The sequence below is a fragment of the Alexandromys fortis genome, unplaced genomic scaffold (assembly GCF_014885135.2).
Source record: "Alexandromys fortis isolate MF-2015 unplaced genomic scaffold, M_Fortis_MF-2015_v1.1 scaffold_35, whole genome shotgun sequence".
NCBI classification, from domain to species: Eukaryota; Metazoa; Chordata; class Mammalia; order Rodentia; family Cricetidae; genus Alexandromys; species Alexandromys fortis.
Window position 1 is genome coordinate 2,075,691 of NW_026067913.1, and position 25,883 is coordinate 2,101,573.

The 25,883-nt window shown below is 36.4% G+C and overlaps 1 protein-coding gene across 2 annotated transcripts in view; it reads right to left on the reverse strand.

Moving 5' to 3' along the window:
- Nucleotides 1-25,883, reverse strand: part of Lrfn5 (leucine rich repeat and fibronectin type III domain containing 5) — a 233,216-nt gene that overhangs the window by 194,585 nt on the left and 12,748 nt on the right. The window lies entirely within an intron of this gene.

The following is a 25,883-nucleotide window of genomic DNA, read 5'->3' on the forward strand; positions in this document are numbered from 1 at the left end:
ACACCTAACCCTCACTACTGCACCCTTTACAGCTCATTTCTATTTGTACTATTGTTATATAAACTGTGACCTCTCCTCTTTGTGATGAATGTTTGCTGTAAATGGGGGGGTGAGTATGTAGAGGCACAAGAAATTGAACCTAAACACTCTTGCACGCTCTCCGGGAGTCTGCTGGAGTATCTTGTTTATACTGCTAACAATAACCATCACACTTTTTTTATTTCTCTCTGTGATTCTTCATTCATTACGGTGATAATTAACCCTTTACATGACCTTCAGAACTTTATTATTGAAAATACAGAACGATATAGAATTGTACAGAAAGATGCTGACTCAAATCACTGTATTAAATGTTTTCTTAGTAATTATTATTCTGTGTATATAAGAATCTATGCAGTTGTACATATGCACATATAAATGTGTTTATTATATTCATGTGGAGGCAAAGGTCAAGAGCAGTGGTTCTCCCTTATTAGACATGATCTCTCACTGTATCGACAGTTCACAGGTTTGGCTAGACGAGCAAGCCGGCAAGTTCTAGGGATACTTCTGTCTTTACTTCACTAGATAGGAAATTCAGACATATGGCACCATAACCAGAGTTTTCCATATTATTCTAGGGCTCTAACATTGGTTCTCATGCCGTGAAGAAGCTCATTAATAACCACCTTCCACTAATCTTCTAGCTACTGTTTATTAATTTATCTTTACTAACAGCTACCTATACTTTTCTGAAAATTACCATTGCTTATATACTGCTCCTCTTGCTATTTCAAATATGTTTGTCATTACTACATGGACTAAACCTTTCCATTGTTTTCCTAACTGTGAAGGTTTTATCTAACCAATTCCTTCAAGAACTGAATGACCCCCAAATACTATGGTTCAAATATGGTCTCACTTCTATTATTGAATTTATAACCATTGTTCTTAACCTACTTGCTACTCAAAATTGGCATGATGTAACCTGAATGCATTCCCTTCCTGAGAAACTAAATCCTTTCCCAATCTTTCTTCATTGTCAAGGTCAAATGTAAATCCATAAGACCACTTCCAGTGAATTCATCTCTCATTACTTATAGGGACTTTGTCTTGTGACTCCCGCACAAATTACAAATTATTTAAAATGTATACTTTATTAGGGAAGCTATTTGCTATAAAACAACTATATCTGAACGAAGTGAAACTTAAACCTTATCTGACTTTTAGAGGTGTGTGTGTCTCTGTGTGTGTGTGTGTGTGTGTGTGTGTGTGTGTGTGTGTGTGTGTGGTTTGGAATTTGCTATTCTATAATCTCTCAGAGACTTGTTCACTTGTTTCTTACATTGTGGTACAGATATATTGGAAACAAGGCTTTCCTTTAAAAAAAAAAAGTTCCATTCTTGCTTCAATTTGCTGCAGATAAGGACAGTGTAGGTTTTCCTTAGTGCAATAATAATCCAGTCTAGACTTGAAGCTAGTAAGAACAATGCTTTAACTGATGCTCAGAGAAGCAGTGATACCTCGTGGAAAGAGCTGCATGCCTACGAACAGTATCAAAGAGGTTTTATGTGAAAAGATACCCTCATGGGCCAACAAAATGGTTCATTGAGTAAAGATACTGCTAATGACTTGATCTGAACCCCAGAGTCCACCTGAAGGAAGAGAAAAAAAACGCCTCCTAGAAAGTTTTCTTATGACCTCTATGTGTGTACTATGAAACATTTTTTTTAAGAAAAGGAAGATCTGAAGAAAGGAAGAAAGGAAAGAAGGAAGGAAGGAAGGAAGGAAGGAAGGAAGGAAGGAAGGAAGGAAGGAAGGAAAAGATACCCTAAGTTTAGATTGAGTGAGCAATATCTTGCACAGAATACCTGCTCAATATTCACTATATTGAACTAAATTGTTAACACTGGCATACATTGTTACACTGGCAGAATACTTCCTGGCATAAAATCAAGTTCAAATTACCCAATAAAACTGATACTTCAAACCTATCAGAATGTAACCAAAATTACTGTGAAATCTTGAATATAATTGGCTCTCAAAATCTCATAGGGAGTTGTACTATTTGGAGGTGTGTGGCTTTGGAAGTGGGTATGACACTGTTAGAGTAAGTTTGTCAATGTGCAGATGGGCCTTAGGTTTTTTATGTTCAATGTACCACCCAGTGTCTCATTCGACTGCCTGTTGCCTTCAAGATATAGTACTTGTACCTACTCCTCCAGCACATCTGCCTATATATTGTCATACTCCCTGTTATGATGATAAAGGACAGAAATTCTGAAACTATAAAGGATCCACCCCAATTAAATGCTTTCTTTATAAGAGTTGCCATTGTCATGGTGTCTTTTCACAGAAATATACATCCAAAATAAGACAATGACCTCTTACGGTATTTTTTCTGTGGCTAAAGGGAATTTGAGATGTTGTAACTAAGTAGAAAGTGAACTATTTAATAGAATATAAAAAGAGATTTGCATATTATTTTTCTGCTGGGAGTATATCATCTTGCCTTTATTTTAAAAAAAATCTTCACATTAGGGAACTGAGAGTTCTAGACAAGGACTTGGATGATCTCAGGGCTGGGATGGTTTTTTTTTATAGGAAATAAAAAACAGTGCTTCACTAAGCTTAAATAAATCAACTAAAACTAAGACAAATATTCATGATGAAAGAAATATGTTATAAACATTCAGCCATGAGAGAAGGTATAAAATACTTTCAGACTCTAAGCTGATGACAAAGGATTTTGTGGATAAAATGCAATTTATTGCCTCAACACGATGAAAATACAAACTGTATGGTCTGTTCCAAAATAATAACAAGAAATCTTGTTTTCCAGAAACAGAATGCACAGGAAAAGGAGATGCATCTCCATGCTTGTTTATCTTTCTCTGGCCCACTGGTTCCACTGCATTCAGCTTCCGGGAAAACCTCTACCAATTCTGGGTGTCAACACATCTTCCATCCTAGAACAGACAGTTGCCCACCAAACCACTCTGAGGTAAATATTATCTTGGCTTTATTTTAAAATTTAGGAAACTGAATCATAAAAATGACAAGCTTACTCATCTTGCACATGTAAAATAGAAAGAACCAAAGTATGTTCCCCAGCTTAATCATAAACAGCTTTACCACAGTTGTAGTAAAGGAAGTAACAAAAATTTAAAGCAAAACAAATAAATAGAAACCAGAAGTTTTCTTTTATTGTGATCATCACAGTTAATGAAAGAAGTTCTTCCCATCTCATTTGCAAGATTTACTGTCTTTAAGTTATTTATGGATTATAAATCTCTGACTTTAGCCAAGAGTCTCCAAGGAATCTAGCATCTCTTTGATCTGGTATTCAACATCTAGAAATTCAGCTATTACATAATGGAATGCTTTATAAAAATGGAAAAAGTTAGGGAAGGAAGTCAAAAAGTATAAAGCAATATTTATGCTCCTTTTAGTAAGACACCCCTTACTACTTCTACTACAGTGTGCTATGTCTCTTCATGGGCATGCACACACTTACCCACACAGTATATTTGCTCTGCAATGCCAGAGACTGTAATATATGATCCATGATATGAAATGAAGCTCATGGCATCTTAGGTATAGTAGGATATATGGTAGTATGTATAGTAGGAAATTGAAGAGGATATTAGAAGATGGAAAGAGTCCCATGCTCATGAATCAGCATAATTAACATAGTAAGCATAATAAACAGGCTCATCCTACTGAAAGCAATCTAACATTCAATGAAACCACCATCAAAATTCCAACACAGTTCTCTACAGACCTTGATAGAATAATTTTCAACTTCATTTGGAAAAAAAAAAAAAAAAAACAGGATAGCTAAAGCAATCGTGAATAATAAAGAACTACTGAAGTACTGGAATCAGCACTATTTCAGGTTGCACTACAAAGCTGTAGTAATAAAAGCTGCCTAATACTCATAAATACAGACACATTGATCAATATAATTGAACTGAACACCCAGACATAAACCCAACCCACACACATGTATATGGACACTTGATTATTATTTTTTATAAGGAAGCCAGAAATACACACTGGAAAATGTAGCAAGCTTTCTCATTAGACCCCAGCTCATAAATAATGATATGGAGACTTATTATTAATTATAAAGGCTTGGTCTTCAGTTTAGTCTTCTCTCAGAGAGCTCTTCTAATATAAATTTATCAATTTGTATTAATCTACATTCTGCCACATAGTGTTAACTATCTTCCATCTTGCACCTCCTGTCTCCTCTCTGTGTCTTCCCAAAGTTCTCTCTCTCTGCCTGGAAATCTTGCCTATGCCTCCTGCTTAGCCATTGAATGTTCAGTTTTTTATTACAACAATTAGAATGTACCTTATGCAGATACACATCTTTACAGTATCAACAAATATTCAGCAACAGAAAAAAAAAAACGGCATCTTCAACAAATGGTGCTGGTCAAACTGGATGTTTGCACATAAAAGAATGCAAATAGATCCATATTTGTCATCCTAAACAAAACCCAAGTGCAAGTGAATTAAAATCCTCAAGATAAAACTTGATACATTGACTCTGATGGTAAAGAAAGTGGGGGGTGGCCTTTAAAAAATTTAAAGCAAGAGATGACTTTCTGAGCAGAACACTGATAGCACAGGTCCTAAGATCAATAATTCATAACTGGTACCCCATGAAACTGCAAAGCTTCTGTAAAGTAAAGGGCACTGTTATTTGTACAAGAATCAGGCTATAAATGGGAAAAGATTTTTACCAACTCTACATCTGATAGAGGATTAATATCTGAAATATACAAGGAACTCAAGAAACTAGACAAAAAAATCAAAGAATCCCATTTTAAAACAGGACACAGATCTGAACAGGGAATTCTCAATAAAGAAATCTCAAATGGCTGAGATACATTTAAAGATGTGTTCAAAAACCTTATCCATCAGAAAAATGCAAATCAAAACTACACTGAGATTGTATCTTAAACCTTTCAAAATGGCTAAGATTGAGGGGAAGACCCATCCATTGCTGGTGGAAGTGCCAACTTGCACTGTGACAATAGAAATAAGTATAGTGTTTTCTCAGAAAATTGGGAATCAATCTAACCAAAGACCCAGCTATACCTCTCTTGTCCACATACTCAAAGGATGGGCCATTCTAGCACCCAGGTACTTGCTCAACCATGTTTATTTTTCATTTACTCATAATAGCCAGAAACTGAAAACAATATAGATGACCATCATAAGACAAATGGAAAAACACAATGGGGTCAATTTATAAGTGGGATATCACTCAGCTATTAAAAATAATGACATCATGAAACTTATAGCAAATGGACAAAACTTTAAAAAATAAATAAATAAATCACACTGAGTAAGGCAATCCAGACCCAGAAAGACAAATATGGTTCACTTATAAGTGGATATTAACTATTAAGTGAATGATAACTAAGCTACAATCTATAGACCCAAGGAAGTTGGGTAAAGAAGTGCGATCTAAGGAGTTCATGAATCTCCCTTGGGAGGGGACATAGAATAGATTTTATGGAAGAACTGGGAGTGGAAGGAGATTGAATTGAGAGGGATAGAGTACAGGGGAGAGGGGACGGAGGAAGAGAGTGTAAGGAGAGATGGCTGGAATTAGGAGACATTTAGAGGGTGTTGTGGAAATAGTGCAATGGGAACTTCCTGGAACCTCTGAAGGTGATGCTAACAAGGAATCCGAGTAGTGTGATAAACAGTCTCAGCTGGTTATCACATGTAGCCAGGCGAGGCTCCCAGTTGAAGAACTGGGTTACATTCAGTGGAATAGTTGGCCAACTGAATCTCATGGAAATCGCCCCAAACAACCCAGGTTGGCACTAAGACAAAAGGATGCTCTGACAGCAGGGTCCTATTGCTGATGACAAAATCCACCCAATGTATTGAACATGGAGAAACTGGGATGGAGCCTGCATGGATCCTTCACCTCTATGTTCTAGTGTTCTTGAAGTGGGAAGGTACTCTGCAGGCTACCAAAGGAGAAATATCAAACAACCCACAAAATCTTTCATATGAAATCTCTTTTTCCTGCAAAATATGCTGAAGCAACATCACTGAACTTGTGGGAATAGCCAACCAATGGGGGATCTGACTTAACAAACCCACTCCACATGAAGGAGCATATACCATTCATGGCACTGCTTGGGTAAACAAGAACCAGAGACTAGTTAGCCCAGAGACCTAAGGTAAAACCAATAACAACTGAAATTAAAAAATTAATAAAACTATTCCTTTTTCTGGTTCAGTGGAAATGGAAATAAAAATATTCCTAATGATATTCTGTTATACTCAGTGTTATATCAGTTATACTGTTATATGAGTGCCTTATCCAGCCATGAGCAGAGAGGCCTATTTTAATAGCAGTTGGAAACAGATGCAGAGACCCATAGCCCAGATATTATGTAGAAAGAATAAACTGGAGGTTTCCATTGAATCCTTCCTCTCAGAACTCAGAGAATACTGCAGAAGAGGAGGCAGAAGGATTGTAAGAATGAGAGGGATGGAGGACCCTATGAGTATACGGCCCTCTGAACCAACTAAACAAAGCACATATGAACTCCCGGAGACTGAAGAAGCAAGCATTGGGCCTACATTGGTCTACACTAGGTCTTCTGTATAAATTGTAGCTTTCAGCTTAGTACTTTTATGAGACTCCTGATTATGAGAATTAATGGGTCTCTGACTCTTTTGTGTGCTCTTTGGACCCTTCCTGCTGTTGGGTTACCTTGTCTAACTTTGGTATGAATGTTTTGTTTCAACTCACATTTTATTTTGCCATATTTGGTTGTTATCTCTTAGAAGCCTATCTTTTTCTAAATAGAAACAGAAAAGGAGTGGATCTGGAAAAGAGGAGTAAAGGAGAGAAGAGAAGAAACTGGGAGGAGTAGAGGGAAGGGAAACTATAATCAAGATATATTGTATGAAAAGTAATTTATTTTTAACAATAAAAAAAAGAATGTGAACTTGGAACCACTAGATCTTTTTGTCTGTTTCTCTTTCCAATACTGTAACATTGAATAAAACTCCTTTGCCTGTTTTTCTTTTTTTTTCTTTATTTATTAAATATTTCAGTCTCTTCCCCACCTCCGCCTCCCCTTTCCCTCCCCCTCCCCCAATCCATTCCCCCTCCCTCGTCAGCCCAAAGAGCCATCAGGGCTCTCCGTCCCGTGGGAAGTCCGAGGAAAACCCTCCTCCGTCCAGGTCTCGTAAGGTGAGCATCCAAACTGCCTAGGCTCCCACAAAGCCACTACATGCAGTAGGATCAAAGACCCATTGCCATTGTTCTTGATGTCTCAGTAGTCCTCATTGTCCGCTATGTTCAGTGAGACCGGTTTTAACCCAGGCTTTTTCAGACCCAGGTCAGCTGGCCTTGGTGAGTTCCCGATAGAGCATCTCCATTGTCTCAGTGTGTGGGTGCACCCCTCGCGGTCCTGAGTTCCTTGCTCATGTTCGCTCTCCTTCTGCTCCTGATTTGGACCTTGAGATTTCAGTCCGGTGCTCCAATGTGGGTCTCTGTCTCTGTCTCCTTTCATCGCCTGATGAAGGTTAATATTCAGGAGGATGCCTATATGTTTTTCTTTGGGTTCTCCTTCTTCTTTAGCTTCTCTAAGAACCCGAATTGTAGGCTCAATGTCCTTTATTTATGGCTAGAAACCAAATATGAGTGAGAACATCCCATGTTCCTCTTTTTGGGTCTGGCTTACCTCACTCAGGATAGTGTTTTCTATTTCCATCCATTTGCCTGCAAACTTCAAGAAGTCCTTGTTTTTTACTGCTGAGTAGTACTCTAATATGTATATATTCCATACTTTCTTCATCCATTCTTCAATTGAGGGGCATCTAGGTTGTTTCCAGGTTCTGGCTATTACAAACAATGCTGCTATGAACATAGTAGAGCATATATTTTTGTTGCATGATAAGGCCTCTCTTGGGTATATTCCCAAGAGTGGTATTGCTGGGTCCATGGGTAGGTTGATCCCAAATTTTCTGAGAAACCGCCACACTGCTTTCCAGAGTGGTTGCACAAGTTTGCATTCCCACCAGCAATGGATAAGTGTACCCCTTTCTCCACAACCTCTCCAGCATAGGCTATCATTGGTGTTTTTGATTTTAGCCATTCTGACAGGTGTAAGATGGTATCTTAAAGTTGTCTTGATTTGCATTTCCCTGATCGCTAAGGAAGTTGAGCATGACCTTAGGTGTCTTTTGGCCATTTGAACTTCTTCTGTTGAGAGATCTCTGTTCAGCTCAGTGCCCCATTTTATAATTGGGTTGATTAGCCTTTTACAGTCTAGTTTCTTAAGTTCTTTATATATTTTGGAGATCAGACCTTTGTCAGTTGCGGGGTTGGTGAAGATCTTCTCCCAGTCAGTGGGTTGCCTTTCTGTCTTAGCGACAGTGTCCTTTGCTTTACAGAAGCTTCTCAGTCTCATGAGGTCCCATTTATTCAATGAGGCCCTTACTGTCTGTGCTGCTGATGTTATACGTAGGAAGCGGTCTCCTGTGCCCACTTGTTGTAGTGTAGTTCCCACTTTCTCTCCTATCAGGTTCAGTGTGTTCAGACTGATATTGAGGTCTTTAATCCACTTGGACTTGAGTTTTGTGCATGGTGACAGACATGGATCTATTTTCATTTTTGTACAGATTGAAATCCAGTTTTGCCAGCACAATTTGTTGAAGATGCTCTCTTTTTTCCATTGTATAGTTTTAGCTCCTTTATCGAAAATCAGGTGCTCATAGGTTTGTGGATTAAAGTCAGGGTCTTCTATACGGTTCCATTGGTCGACTTCTCTGTTTTTATGCCAATACCAAGCTGTTTTTAATACTGTAGCTCTGTAATAGAGTTTGAAGTCAGGGATGGTAATGCCTCCAGACGTTCCTTTATTGTATAAGATTGTTTTGGCTATCCTGGGTTTTTTGTTTTTCCATATAAAGTTGATTATTGTCTTCTCCAGATCTGTGAAGAATTTTGATGGGATTTTGATGGGGATTGCATTGAATCTATATATTGCTTTTGGAAGAATTGCCATTTTTACTATGTTGATCCTCCCAATCCAAGAGCAAGGGAGATCCTTCCATTTTCTGGTGTCATCTTCTATTTCGTTCTTCAAAGTCTTAAAGTGCTTGTCATATAGATCTTTCACTTCCTTGGTCAGGGTTACCCCAAGATATTTTATGCTCTTTGTGGCTATCATGAAAGGTGATGCTTCTCTGATTTCCCTCTCTGTTTCCTTATCCTTACTGTATAGGAAGGCAACTGATTTTTTCGAGTTGATCTTGTATCCTGCCACATTACTGAAGGTGTTTATCAGCTGTAGGAGTTCTTTGGTAGAGTTTTTGGGGTCGCTTATGTATACTATCATATCATCTGCAAATAACGAAAGCTTTTTGTCTGTTTCTCTTTCCAATACTGTAACATTGAATAAAACTCCTTTGCCTGTTTTTCAAAAATTAAAATAAAACAACTTTGAAGTGAAAGAGTTTATGCAAGATTGTCCAATAAATATTTCTACAAGAAATCTTGACTACAGCATTCAGGTGGAAATGTGGGTAAAGTTGAACTGAATGTTGGACATGGCTTTAAAAACAATTGCAGTGACACAGAGAGGAATAATGGGCATTAGGGTTTGGGTCCTAGCTGAATGCAGAAAGAAGAGAGGAGACAAACATTTCAGAAAACGATGCCTTTTGACAGTGTATAAGGGAAGGGAAACAAGTCAATGGAATCTCAGTTTTGTGGGTGCATGTAGAGACTAAAACAGGTAAAGGGTAAGGATGTATCTCTTCAATTACATTTTCCTCAGCTGGTTTTACCTGAGGTTAGGCACAGAGATAGATGGTCACACAATGTGTGATATGCAGAAATCAAGCAAATCATAGGTCATTAAACAAAAAAAGGAATGATCAATTCTTAAGACATACAATAAACTGTGTTCATGCTATTTCTATTTGAAATCTGAAATTTATACATAAAATGCTGAAATTATCAAAACTGTTCACAGTTACAGAAGTCTGAGGATCTCACATGATCAATCAATCCTAAAATATTAAGATAATTACAAAACAAAGCAACTACAGACCATTTTTAGAGAAGTATTTGCTTTCAACCATGATTTCAAATAAGACAAATAGTCTAATTACTTTTCTTTCCAACTTCTATATTTTAATTTTTTAAATTGTCAAGTTTTATACAGAGCTGCTTACTAACATTTTCAATAGCTCTACATCCAGTAAGGTCTTTTTTGATGCTGTGAGGAAGATCAGGGGAGTACATGAACTGAGCTGATAAAATCAAAACTGAAAACAGGGAACAACAAATTATAAACATGGAGCTGGAAATATATGTTGATAAATAAGAAATATAGGAACAGATATGAGGGCTTTGAAAAACATGTAAATTGGACAGCCTTACCAAGAGCATGGATGCATGAATATGCATGCCTGTGTGCCAGTGAAGAGGAACAGACTGTATCCAGAAAAGACAGAGCATAGGCAATGGGAAATGATATCACAACTGGAAGATTCCAAAGTTAAAAAAGTATGCATCAGTGTTCTAATAATATGAAACGAAATGATGTTAAAATATAAAAGACATTAATATAGTAGCCTACATAATCTACCGTTGTGACAGGTACTGTGTGTAAGGAAGTGTTTGTGGCTCAAAAATACACTTCAAAAGAAATGTATTCCAAAAATATTTTCTCCCTCACAATTCTCATAGGACATATTATTGTTCTAAATGTGTTTCTAGTTTAATGGGGATGTACTGACTTGGAGTAGTTTCTTGTCTTTAATTTCTATTGTTTTTGAACATCAGTTTTATCCATTCAATATGCTCTGAGAGAATATAATTAAATTAATAATGTTTTATTTTATCTCAATATATGTTTCTTTACTTGCTTTATGAAGAAATCAATAATGCATACCCGTGTAACCCTAAATAGAATTGCCAATAATGTATTTACCCAACACTAATCTTTGATTCTGAAATACAAGCTCATTAAAAGATACTTACTACTGAATTCATTATGACTTTCTTACAGTGAACATATGAAACTCTTATTCTTCCTGATTACTTTTTCTAGGATATATAACATAAATTTTGACAGAGAAATGCAAAACAATGCTCAAATATAGCAAGATATTTTGCATTTATGTGGCATGTGCTTCAATACAGCAAAATATGTATAGCTAAACTCTACCTAACAATCATATGAGGTATCAGATTACATAAAATGCTGCATAAAACAATAAAGCATCTTCTCCAACATTTTCTTCTAGAGGTCAAAGTGTTAAAAACAGACAACAGTTTGGAAGTATCAAGTGGATATCTATAAATTATGAGACAAAGGATCTTTCCAGCAATCAATATTGGCCATCTTCATTCGATTGAATCATTAGGAATGTAACAGTGAGACAAGCGAAGTGGCTCTAGTCCTGGAATCTGTGGCAGCTCTTCATTCTCTCCTGTCTGTTAGGAGACACCATGCTTAACTTCTTTTTCGTTTTTTTTGTTTGTTTGTTTGTTTTACTCTCTCTTATAAAAAGAGTATCTAAATAACAAGGAGGCAGTTCTATTCTGGGCCAGGAGAATTGATCTGGGTATTTTCTCATCATGCATAACTTCTGTCTTTGAAAACTCACTGGGAAATTCTCTTAGTGCTACTCATGTGTTTGTGCAACATCCATTGAGCTGCAGGAGAGTCATGTTATCACCCATTTTGAAATGGAATTCATCAACTGCATAGTGCATGACAAAGTAAGAGCAAAAACCTGGAATTCAGATTATAATGCAAGCAACCTTTCAGCTAGAATCTAGTTTCTCCACTAGCAAGGAGAGTACTTTACAGTCACAAACATTCAGTGTGCATATTTATCTCAGCACATTGTTGATAGAAAATCATAACATTTGTGTTAGGTTCTGGGTTGCTTCTTGAACTGTGACTAATATTTATGAAATTTCTCCTAATACTAAAAACACATTCAAATGGAAACTCAAGGTCATACATGTGTTTTACACAATGAAAATTATTTTCAGTTCTATTTATTTAGAGATCAATATGTCACATGAAAGGAATTTGTTGTCAGGAATATGACATGGACTAAGGTTAATTTCAATAGCTTTAAGGTATTACAGGAATACATGCATGGTGATCGAAGTACATTTTCTCTCCCAAGAGGATTCTATGCTGATGCACCCATTTTCAGCATCAAGGAGAGAGATGCTGAACAGATGTGAAAGTACAAAGAACCTGAAAGATTTATTTGACTTAGTAATGTTTCAAATCTTTGCATTTGATGTTTCAGGGCAGTATAATTACCTTTGAAATCTAAATCAGAACCATTATCAAACCACAAGGACTATGTCAATATCAGGTCTGGTACACCACTGATCTGATTAACTGTCCGAGCAGCAGTATAGTTGTTAAACTTAAAAAAAAAAAATTGATGTTGAATTTCATATTGATTATTTGCAATAAACCGCAAGTATCTGTTTATCCATTTATAGAAAAGTTACTTTATATACAAAATATCTAAGCATGTATGTAAGTGAAAAATGAGTTAACATTTGTATTATGCTATATCGATTGGGAATTTTGAAAAGTGTAATTATAATTTAAATTGTCCAAAATATTAGCCTTTCAGATGAGTAAGTAGCTTATCATGATATTGGTAATACTTTCTTTAAAATGGTAAGAGAGAAATATAAATTTATTTCATCCACTTTATGAAATCTATAATCACATGCATTCTCATTTCTCTACAGAGTGCCAACATGACTGAGTGTATAGTTAATATTTCATATGCCCTTCCCGGTGTCCTTCTGAGACCTTCAGAAGAATGTTTTCAAGTGCTCTTCAAAGAGACCTTTCTGTCTCCAGAATGACCAAACACATCTCAAGTTCCTGTGTGGTGGCTTTATACATCAGGATGGGGGATATCCTGTCATTTGCGCAAGAAAAACTGTGATTTTATTTTAAATGTCTTAGTCTACCCTGCCATGCTAAATCTTAAATTTTCTGTTCTTTCTTCAATTAGTTATACTTAGAAGTCTAATTGAGAGATTCATACATAGTTTCTAAATCAATGATCTGTTTATGCTGATCGGATTTCTGATGTTTCATGTCTGACTGATATAGGCAACACAAAATGAAATAAACAAAAACAAAAAAAAAAAAAAAACACTTGCTAAATCCTACAAAGTTTTACACAGGTGGGCAATCATGAGATGCCAGATAAAAGACAATGAAATTTGAGAAACAAACATTTTTGATAACAGTTAACTGTGTTGCTATTTCCTATTCTGTCTTTTGTAAATGTTAAGTTCTTGTACAATATCTTTGGTAATGAAGAAACATCAGCTTTCTGTGCTATCAAAATACAGTTAATCAGTGATTATGATATAGGCGGCTCATTAAGATTCTAATGGATTACTTTTGCGAATCCCGAGCGTATTTTAATTCGTCACATTTGCAATGTTCTTATCTTTGTATTTGCATTGCTCTTTTAAAGGTAATGACACAAGGTCAGTGGTGCACTACTAGGATAAGTATGGAAAAATATCTGTAAGATAGAAAGAAAGCCTCGATAATCATCTCAAAATAAAGGTGTGGTTTCCGTGTAGACATGCATTAACAGATAATGTTTTGCTTTCTCCCAATTATTGTACTTACGTTTTTTCTTAGTTATTACTTCTTCTTTAAGTGTAATAAGCACTTGGCTTGTAGTGACAGCCTAATGTAAAATAGAACAATACTACAATCAACTTCGCCTATGATCCTGTTTTGACAAAGCTTATTTGGCTTGCTAAGGTCTTTTAATGTGTCAGTGAAAGATATTTTCACATTTGACACTACTGTGACTTCACTTTATTTTTCACCTTTGAGAGAATGCAAGCACATTTCCGGGTCCTTGCAAAAAAGACAAAAGAAACCATCAACTCATCTACATTTTGAGCCATGTTATACATGAGCTACAAAATTTTGTTTATCACTAAGTAAACTATTATATCAAAATCTTCAAATTAAATACGCAATGCCTATAAAAGTATGAAGCACACAGGAGCACTAGTCTTGATTGAGGATGAACCCAAACCTGCTCAGCAGAGTAGTTTCTTACTGTGCTAGGATAGCCAGATAAGCACTGGAGTTGCTACTTTAGAAAGAATCTCTTTACAAGTGAAGAGAGACTGTTATATGTAGACTTAAGAAGTAACCAAAACAGAGCAAAGCAGATTAAGAAAACAGAACAATCTTATGTTCCTCAACTCACTTCTGGTAGTGATTATGCTTAAACTAAAGCAAAAACATTTCAGAATAAATTACAGTGAAACTGTCGTACTTTTACTGAATGACAGTGGAGGCTCATCATACAGAGTCTGTTTAATTGTTAACAAGAAGCTCAACAGACCCCTTCCACAAGACCTCTCTATGGCTACACACATATACAGGCACACACACACACACACACACACACACGCGCGCGCGCGCGCGAACAAAGGAGGTAGATTGGTTAAGAAGGAAGGAGGTGAGTCCCTAGGAATAGGAGGAACATAAGAGATTATATAAAGGCACTGTGACTGTATCCATAATACAGTGCATATATTCATGGAAACATCAAGAATTTAACACAAACAAAGTAAAAAAAATGAAGAATATCTTATTTCCAGGGGATACAGGAACAGAGTTAGTCTGTCCCAGTCAGCTATTCTGTACCATAAACGTGCCCCCCCCCCCACAAAACCTTGGATGCTTCAGGAAATTCCTCCCTGTCTAGGAACATTTTATTCCTTGAACATTCCTGTCTGCTTTTGGGAACAACAAGAAAGAAACAGGAGATTGTGTTTGCCTCATGATTCTGTCAGCTGTGCCATTTCCAGAAGAGTGTGTCATAGGGATCCTTCTCATCCCCAAGCTCCTTGAATCACTTTACCCATTTGTCTCCGAAATTCTTTTTGTCATGGATGTGGTGATTTTTTAGTACTGAGATCTCAACACTCACTAATTCTGAATCTTTAACAACATATGACTATTAGCTGTCAGTCACTGTATAAAGAGTCTAGTATAAAGACTTCTATGACTAAGGAGGCTAGAGGAATAGTTTAAGGGTCTGATTGTTAGCGTTTACAAGGCAGTTTAGTTACAAATCTCCTTAATTCAGTATCGGTAATAAGTTCAACCCTAGGACCTATGACATCTTTAGCCATAATGTCTTTTTAGGCTCACAGTACTTGGTATATGTTTCTTCCTGCAGAGGAAGACTCAAATCCAATCAGAAAGTAGTTAGAAACTCCCAAAACAATAGTTTCACTGTTGCACCATCTTTCTGGAAGCATCTTTATAGGCACTGTGAGTGCTGTACTGTCAGTGAGTATTTTAGCACTCACTCACAATTCACAATTGGACCAAACCGTGGCAGCCATTTCTCCACCAGCAGCTGTCATCGCACCTTCCATCGCTGTGAATGCCAGCCAGTACTGTGGAGGCTTCCAGCGCAGTTCCACTACGCTCATTTGTGCGGTGTATCTGCAGTGTGTGCTGTCTTTTCTAGTGAGTAACCAAAAGTAATGGCAACAGCCTTTATTGCATTGGGAATTTCTGATAGCTTCCTGGGAAGCAATTCATAGAGATATATCCCACACTTGGCACAGAAATTTTTGCTTAAAGACTCATGATTCTGGAAAACTCAGTATCCACTTTTGTAGGGTAACTCTTTTTAAAAGTAATAATGAAATGATGATGATGATGATGATGTTAAATAGCAACAATAGCAAGTCCTTTAGTTAATTTATAATTGAGCCGTGAGTTGCTCACCCTGAGGATTGTAACCCAGAATGCTGTCTTTTGCTTCCACAGACATAGTACAACTGGTTACAGGAAATCAGGTGTCTACACCTTGATTAATGTTAATAAGCTTGATTAATGTTAATAAGCTTTGGAGGACTGGTTCACCATGGATTTTTTTTTTGTCCCTCATACCTGGCCTTTTATTTTCTGTTGACCAGTGATATGTATGCCTTGTGTTGTTTATTGTATATGAGAACATCTTGTCCCATTGGATTCATGTGAATAGGTAGCAATGATATAGTGAACTTGATATACAACCACATGGTATGTGTGCCTGTCTTCAACTGCCTTATCTACTGTAACTGGTACTGAAGGCACACTAGAAATAGCAATATCCCATGGTCAGGAAGACCACAAGGGATTGAGAGAAGTCTTGCCATTTTCAAATTTTAAATGCATTAAACATCCCAATCAGTTAGCTCTGGAGGAAACTCATATATTTGTTGTTTATTTCTAATTCTGATGCCAACTCCATGATGCATGTTTCAACAGCCTCCCACCTAGAAGTTTACACAATCTCTCATCCAGGCTTTGGCTCAAATATTTCTCTTACTCATTAGAAAATTCAGTATCTGATTAGATCATAATATAATTTCCAGCAGTACAAGTTCCCAACTTAAAAACTCCTAAATGTCACAGAAAGTTAATAAGAATTCGTACTACTATAATATTTTAAGGTATTACCTCCCGTTATTGTTTGTAATTTTAGTTTATTTTTTTTAATCAGAATGCAAAGTAGAAGATTGTCTCTACCATACTCCTTTCCCATATCTCTGACCCTCTTACTGCCTGCTGTTATTGGTTGTTTTACACTTTGGGATTTTTTTTTTTTTTAGGCAGTGCAACCCATCTCCCAAAAAAATCATAGGGAGTCTTATCCTTTCTTGTGAATGGCTGGCCTTAACTCCCTTCCCCCCCAAAAAAAATATGCACACAGAGGCTTTTTCTTACTTTTACATGTCCAGCGTCAGCATGGCTCATTTCTAGTCAGCTTTCCTTACCTTAAATTATTCCGTCTACCTTTTGCTTCTGAAGTTTTTCCTTTTGTTATTTCTGAATATCTTACTTTCACTCTCACTCCATGACTGACTGTGTGACTGTGGGGCTGGCCCCTAGAGTCCTCCTTCCCCTGTTCTTGCTCTTCTTTCTTTATTTTTCTCCTATCTATTCTAGGCCACCGCCACCTATCCTTTCTGCCTGTTTTGATTTTGGCCATTGATCTTTATTAGATCAACCAGGTGTTTTAGATAGGCAAAGTAACTCACCTTTACCAAGTTAAAAATGCAATATAAAAGAATGCGACACATCTTTGCATCATTACAATAAATGTTCTACAACATAAACAAATGTAACACACCTTAGAATAATATTCTACAACATTTCAATCTCCTTTTGTCCAGAAATGAAAGTACTTAACATAGTAAAACTACATACAACAAAAACGATTATTAAGTTAGAATTACATTTATAATATTCACTTTATTTGTACTGAGCACATTCAGAGAAAACACTCCACTATCTATCATACCTTAGTGATTGCAAAATTTTATACCTAATTTACTTTCAATATAACCAAGGAATACTAAAACTCTAATTATTTAGTCTTTAACTCCATCAAAGACCACCAGAAGGAATTATAATTACCTAACAACAGACAATCTGCCTGGACAATCATCAAAAGTTACTCTCCAATGTTGAGGCATCAATCTTCAGCCTATAGGTCCAAAGTATCTGGCCAAATTTTCCGTGAATCAGAAAACTTGAAGGACTTTCCTGCTTTGTATTGTCAAAGTTCATCAATTATTTTCCTCTGTGTCCTACAGAATGTTTGTCAGACTCTACTGTGAAATAGGAACTCTGAAGTACTGCCCCATCCTGTTTTGGCAAAGTTCAGCAGTCACTTTCTTCCTAACTATGAAATAGTATAAAGAAGGAAGCAGACTTAAGATTCATTCCTTTTACAAACAATGCTCATTGCCGGGTGGTGGTGGTGCACACCTTTAATCCCAGCACTTGGGAGGCAGGCAGATCTCTGTGAGTTCAAGGACAGCCTGGTCTAAAAGAACTAGTTCCAGCACAGGAACCAAAAGCTACTGAGAAACCCTGTCTCAAAAATAAAAAAAAAAGCAAGCAAACAAATAATGCTCATTGTAATATAATACATTTTCTTGTATATCTTAGAATTTTAACATAGTAAAAGAAAATCAGTATGGATTCTTGTTTTGGTTTTTTTTTCTTTTTTTCAAGACAGGGTTTGTCTGTGTAACAGCTCTTACTGTCCTAGAACTAGCTCTTGTAGACCAGGCTGGCATCAAATTCATAGAGATCTGCCTGCCTCTACCTCCCGAGTGCTGAGATTAAAAGTGCATGCCACAACTGCCCAGCCAGTACATATTCTTGAAGAAGATAAATAAACGCATTTAAAACTGTTTATCATTCTGTCACTGCTAGCTTTCTAATGTTTTTATTCCTGGCCACTTATTTTTCATTGGTTCGAAGTATAGGTATAGACAAATGTTTTCTTATAATACAGCCTCTTGTCAAAGGGTTGTTAAGAGGTTTAGGGAAGCTAATCAGCATAGAATGGTAATTCTGTTTGAGGAGAAAGAAATTTCTTGCAATAGAAGGCAATTAGAAAAAAAAAAACATACAACAGGTCAACATGAGGAGCAGATTGGAATGCTTAGCCCTAAATGGGATGTCTATACATTACACCCTTCAGAAAGACTCAAGTATCTATGCAGAAGCAGAGACAGTGGAAGAATTCTTCTAAGAACCAGGGGTGGTGGTGGATGACCTCAAGGATATAGTGCTTTCCAGACACAAAACAGCAGCTAGAAACTCACAGAGAGTGTGACAACATTCGTAGCACCGACGGAAATCCATGCCACACAAAAAAACCCAGAATGGAAGAAAGGAGGTGGATATGAATCCACACCCCCTAACTGAAGAGCTATTGCATAGGATTGCCACTCTGATGAGAGAGAATGCTAGTTTCTTCAGAGAGGTGGCATGATATATATATGATATATATATCGCACTGCAGGAAAGGCCCCACATTCCAGACAGACAGACAGACAGTCACAGACAGACAGGAGGGGAGGGGACACAAAAACAAAATTGCTTGGGTCGAGAGTTCATGAAAGATCTGGGAGGAGTTGGGGAAGGCATACAAATACATAAGGAAAATCCATTGTACGAGATTCTCAAATAATGCATAAAATATTTTTAAGTTACAGAAATTTTACATCTAAGAAAGCAGTCTAACGGTGCTACTTTTTAAAAGTGACTTTTTGCCTGCCTTTAGAAAACAAAATGACTTTCCTTATTCCACAACAGACCCCTGATCTCACACACTGCCAGTCTCTACCATGGGGCACTCTTCTTCCTAGTTTCCAGAGCAGGTCTCTGTAGTGGAGGCCATTTCAGCTTATCACCACTCAAACCTCTGTTCCTTTAGATCTTTCCCACACTGAAAGCCAGCAGCCACAGACAGGCACCCATGGCTGACTCCCCTTCTTCAGCCGCATGTTGTTGGGCAATTTTGTAGACATATGCAGCTAGTAACTAATGCACCTAGTGTGCCCAGGGGTTCTTCCCTTAGTTTACTCTCTGCTTCGCCTCAGGACTCACTCTTTCAACCTCTTCAAAAAAGACCTGTCATGTAAGATGATGTATGTACTCCTGATCAAGCTCGCAAAATTATCAGTCCTCCCTCTTCACTACACTATAGGTCACTTTGCCTGTTTTCTTCATTGTCTTATCACTACTTACTGTTTGTTATCTGTCCGGTTTTCATAAAAATAAGAATGACAGAATAGAGTAGCAGCCATGAGTCATGCCGGACAGACAAATATTTGTTGAGCAAATAAATCAGGAGAGGTTTCTCACAAACACATTCTTCTCTGATGGGTTCAGAAGGAATAACCAAATTTAAAAAAGAAGAAGTTATATAAAAGCTATGGTTCGTGAAGGAAAAAGCCCAAAGAAGTAGATATGGTTGAAGAAAATTATAAAGAGGCCACAAGAAAAATATAATGTTATTGTTCTCGACTGTGCACTGGAAAAACTGCCCTGTCTGAAGGACAGTGGAGCATGTTGTTTTAAGTGAATTCAATTCAGAAGAGTTTTTTCTTAATTATTTCCTAATGTACATATAGTCCCTTCCTAGTTCTGCATCCAAAATTCCTTTTTATTTATTTATTTTTATTTATTAAAGATTTCTGTCTCTTCCCCACCGCCGCCTCCCCTTTCCCTCCCTGTCCCCCAACCAAGTCCCCCTCCCTCGTCAGCCCAAAGAGCAATCAGGGTTCCCTGCCCATTTCAAGTAAATATTGTACTTAATTAATTTCAATGGATTTAGGGAGAAATATGAAAAATGCTGCTAATTTTATGCCATTAATACCTAGGATTAATATTCTAAGCATGGTAATTGATTCTTCTATTTAAAAAATAATTATAACTATTTTAGAGCCAATATAACAAGTTTAAAAGATAGGCTTTTCTATCAGGCTTTCAATAGCACCAGTATCAAATATACATGGAGAAAAATACACACTGGGTCTGTATAATCACTCATGTGGCACTGATAGTAGAATTCTCTGATACCAAATGATCATGACACAATAAATAGTGCTTTCCACACCAACAAAACAATGCTCAACAAAAGGACTCAGGAATAAATATACAACTTGAGAACCTTGCCTTCTTCTCCCCATTGTCTACCCATGCACGTGTTTGAGTGTGAGAGTAAAAACACATGGCAGTAACCTCAACTAAGAATGTCAGAGAAGTCATTTTCAAAAATAGGTGCTCAAAACTCCTGTTGAGTAAAATTTATGATATGAAACAAAAATAGAACTTTAGGAAAAGGGGAAAGGATTAAAGCTAAGAGACTGAAAAAATGTACTAACTCAGAATGTTTAGAGACCCTAAAATAATTCAGTAATGCTTGAACAACATGGTGTTAACTACACTATTCAATTAGTAAATCCTATTCAGAAATAAAACCATGTTTTTTTTTCTAATCTAAATAAGCTATAAAGATGTTTGAATATTTCAGAGAGTTAGTAGAAGTGAAACAATGGAATTATTTTATAAATGAGCTATATTAAATTCTTCCACGGTCATAAAGCACCAAGGAAGCATAGCCACAAATAAGTAACCATGAAGTTGATTGTTGTGTAAAACCCCAGGCTCTGTTTTGGATAGATTGTCTAATATAAGACACAACCATAAAGCAATATGTTTTGACTAATGGGGAGTATCATTGAAATATATTTTCCTCTTAGCACTTGAGCCTCTACAGTCTGTACTATCTAAACAGAAGGAAACAGAGGAAAAGTCCCATACCTAATGAAGAACTGTAGAAAGTCGTTTCTTCAAATTAGTACACACAGAGCATCTTTAACATCCTTAAACATCTCTTCCCCCAACTCCCTTTCACTGGATGGGTGTGTAGTGGGTGCACGTGTGTGTGTGTGTGTGTGTGTGTGTGTGTGTTTTAAACTGAGATGAAAAGCATAGCTTCACAAATGAAGTGCCATAGTTCACACATTTAATGAGAAATCACAAGTCAGAACAGCTGCCTCATACAAGCTCTAATCCAACATGTGCTATCTCTAAACCATGGAGAAAAAAGAGCAATGAACACACATAAGAATCCTCAAGTGGAATCCTCACCCACACTGGGAAGAACATTGTTTTTCCTATCATATCCTGATAGTTCTAACATGTGCAGAGTCAGACAAAAATGTATAATTAATACTCCATAAAATCTTAAGGATCTTCCTCTATTAATCTGTCCTCTCAACAAATCCAACAGACATATCTCTCTCATTTGCTGCTCTTACTTCAGATCCTCACACTATTGCTGATGTCTTTAAATGTTGATGTGTAGAAATGAATATATTGATGTGTTAAAGATACAAAATCTGATGATCTAAGAAGAAGTCTAGACTGGAGAGATGACTTTTTCCCCCTTGTCTTCTCTGACAAATGATCTCCTGAGCAACATATGGGATTGTATAAGGAGAAAAGAAATTTTTCATTTCAGTCAATACAAGAACTAAGAGCTGATAATGCAGAAAGCCCTAACCCTTACAGAATTGTTTCTGTCAAGAATTTGAGCCAAATGTTACACAGCAGCTAAGGAAAAGGAAACCAGATAAAACTGAGCAATTTACAGATTACCTTTCAGTAAAATTCATTAAATGGTAACACTGAGAAAATGATGTTTTTATTTGCAATAAAATTAATTTCTAATATATAATATTCTTGATGATCAGTTGTATAAATGGAAACCAAGTACATTGTATTGTTTCTCCCACTAGATAAAATAATTGTATAAAATTTCCAAATGGTTCTTAACCGTACAGTCTCTAGTCAAGTTTCTGAAACTTGAAGATTAGCAAAGTAGCAAAACTGTCATTACAAACACGTTCAATACTGAGCACTTATGAGGTTAACTTGACTCACGTATCTCTACTTAAATATCAGTATAGGTAATGGGACTTAAATTGATGCAGAGATCCTTTCATTCCCACCCATTTGTCACTGAAAATACAATGAATATTTATAGTAAAGTAATATTGAAATTTTATTTCTAAAATTAGGATTTAATGAAGATGATGTTGTATAACTGTTAGAATCAAATGCACATATATTGATAAATAAGGATCTGATAAAACAGTAATGTTCAACGAATGAAAAAATAACTGATAATACCTCACAGAAACACATGTCGTCATCTAAAAATTGAGAAATGCTCTTAGGCCATAACAGTCACTCTGCTAAGTCACTGGGACTAGACTACACAAAAGCTACTCTTAGTCACTCTTTTTGCAGACCGCTGGGTGATGCAGAAACTCATGGTTGCCTAAGATGCTGAGAACAAGTGAAGTTATAGGCACAGTTCTGAGCAAGACATCTGTAATAACCACTACCCCTAAGGTTGATGAAAAATGGCAAAAGGCAAAGCTAGAAATAGCAAGTGACAGAAGAGAGGAAAAAGGGCATAGAAAGACACCATTATTAACTGACAACCGTTGTGGTTGCCTCCACTGAACTGGCACAAGATTAATCCTGTCCACCATCAGTTTTGTGAGGGGTGGGAGTTCATGACACCCTTACTTCTCCCTACTGCACTATTGAGTACTAATAAATTATCAAAGAGTCTCCAGTCGCTGTCTTTGGTTGTTAACCACTGAACCCAGATTCCAGTGAGTAACTCCAAACTCACTGCCGAACAGACAGATATGGCCAAGTTAAACTCAGTGATTCACAAAATACAACAAAGCAAGAGTGAGATTTGGAATGGAGATACACAAAGATGGGAGAAAGTAGATGCTGATATTGGCAGTATGAATTTCATAGGTGTGAAACTGCCAAATAGAACATTTTTCTAACATTTTAAGATATTATCTTTTAATTGTGTGTGTGTGTGTGTGTGTGTAAGTGTGCACATGAGTTTGTACATAGGATGCTTTATAGCTGCAGTTACAGGTAACTGTGAGCTACCTACATGGGTGTTGGGAACCAAATTCTTGTCAAGATCAGGATGTACACTTAACCATTGAACAATCTCTTCAGGCCCTCTCCCAAACACATTTAATTAATAAAAAATTCAAATAGTTTGAGAATTTTTAACATTTTTCTAGACCTTTGTTGCTTTTGCCTTCCTTTTGGTTGCTGTTTACTTTCCAAATCTTAAATTTCTGAAGAAGGGGAATGGGGACTATTATCAGATGGGTATGCAAGTTTACTTTTTTTTAGAAAAAAGAAAGAAAACAGAACTTTCTGGATTTGGGAGTGATGGTTTCACTGCTCTGTGGTTATCTTGAACACCAGGAAATTATACATTTAACAGGGAGAATTATGTAGTAAGGGGAGTATATCTCAGTTAAGAAGTATGAAATATATATGAAATAATATTTCTATTTCTTCTATAAAAGCTAACTGTGCAAGGATTGAGGAAATCGCTCAGTGGCACCTGCTTTTCTCACATGTGTGGAGACTGGGGCTCAATCATGTGTACCAACAAAAAATACGTATTAAGTGTGAAATATTTTTTATTTATTTATTTATTATGGATACAATATTCTGTTTGCATATATGCCTGCAGGCTAGAAGAGGGCACCAGACCCCATTACAGATGGTTGTGAGCCACCATGTGGTTGCTGGGAATTGAACTCGGGTCCTTTGGAAGAGCACGCAATGCTCTTAACCGCTGAGCCATCTCTCCAGCCCCCAAGTGTGAAATATTTTGAAAATGATAATTCTTATCTAGAAATACATTTTAGAAGATAAAACTTAATGTTTTCATTGTAGGAGTGCATACAGCTGATATTCTTAATTAATTATGGAAATAGTTTAATAAGAAAAAACCTTGGCTGCATCTGTACCGGGTGTGGTGGTGCACATCTGTAATCCCTGTACTAGAGAAGCAGACGCAGAGGCAGAAGGATATCTGTGAGTTTGAACCACCCTGGTCTAAAAACTGAATTTCAGTCTAGCCAGGACTACATAGTGAGACCTGTCTCAAATATACATATATATTGGACATATGAATATCCATACATAGCATATTTACAATTATGCATGTATGAATACTTTCCTTTTTTTAGTTAAATACGTATTTTTAAAAATCTGTTAATGTTTACGTTCTTTTTATTAATTTTCAAGATTGGCCACTTGTAGAGCTTCTGTTATTTTTTTTCATATGGCTGGTTTATAAAACAAATTTAATTTGAATACATAGCTGATTTGATGAATTGCAATAGAATTTAAGTGTTTGTACTTTAGTGTGAAGATTATCTCTTCCACCTGAATTGTAAACACTGATGAAGACAAGTGTGCACATGCAAACACCCTGATTTCTGTTTCGGGAACATGAAGCTGGGAACTACAAGCTCAGCATGAAATACATTTTATCCTGGAAGTCAAAGACATAATTAAATCCTAGAATAAATTCAGTGTTCATATTTTACAGACCATTCTCCTTCAGCTCCTACCCACATTAAGTCTCTATGTAGAGAAAAAGTTTCAAAGAACGAAGCCTGTTGCCATTTCAAGAGCTTTCGTATTCCCTGTGAGGACCAAGGCATGGGCTTTGTGTTTGCAGAACTAATGCCATCCTAGGTAGGCATCAGAGACTTTTACAAAAAGCACATTTATAAAATGTTTTTGACAGTGTAGCCAGTATGTAAGTAATAATTTATATTAACATTTTACTGTTACTGAGGAATATACATTTTTAATTAACATATAATCCTATCTATATAAATACATTTGAACTTTTATTGTTGTGAATTATTAAATAAACAAATTAGCATGTTACATACAAAGAAAAAAGGTTCAACATCATGAAAGAAAAAGTTTCTTCCTGAACTTCCCATCACAGACAGGAGCATTGTCTACTTTTCTCAGTGTTTGTTGCCTGTCACAAATATTCACTAAAACCCATCTCCCTATGTATGGTATAGTGATTGAAAAACTATTTTATTTAAAAAGAAGGCAGCAGTTAAAATTAATACAACTGGGAATTTTGGAAAATAAATCTGTGTTTGAGTTTGTAGTTAAGTGGCATATATAAAAAGTAATCAAGGATACCACTGTATTACATGGAACTACACATAATGCAGGATCTGGTACACAACTCATATTAAGAGGATTTATGTCAGCTTTGATAATAAATATATGCCTTAATTGCTACAAACTACCTCAGGAAATAAAAAGAAACAGTGCCTTGATTGCCTTGCTTTATCTCTGCTGGAATATCACTTATACCAATTTTACATTTTAATTGCAGTAACAATTCATAAGAGATCATACATTATTTAGCAGTTGAATATTTATCTTCATCTTGGTTTAGAACCATACAAAACAGGTAGATTTATGGAAGCTCCTTCTTGTTACTAGTTTTTAGTGAAATATTTTTATATATAAAAATATAGTTAATATTTTATAGTGAAAATCTATACTGATTAACTAATTTTGGCAAGAATCCAGCTCTACGTTGGAAGGCAGTTG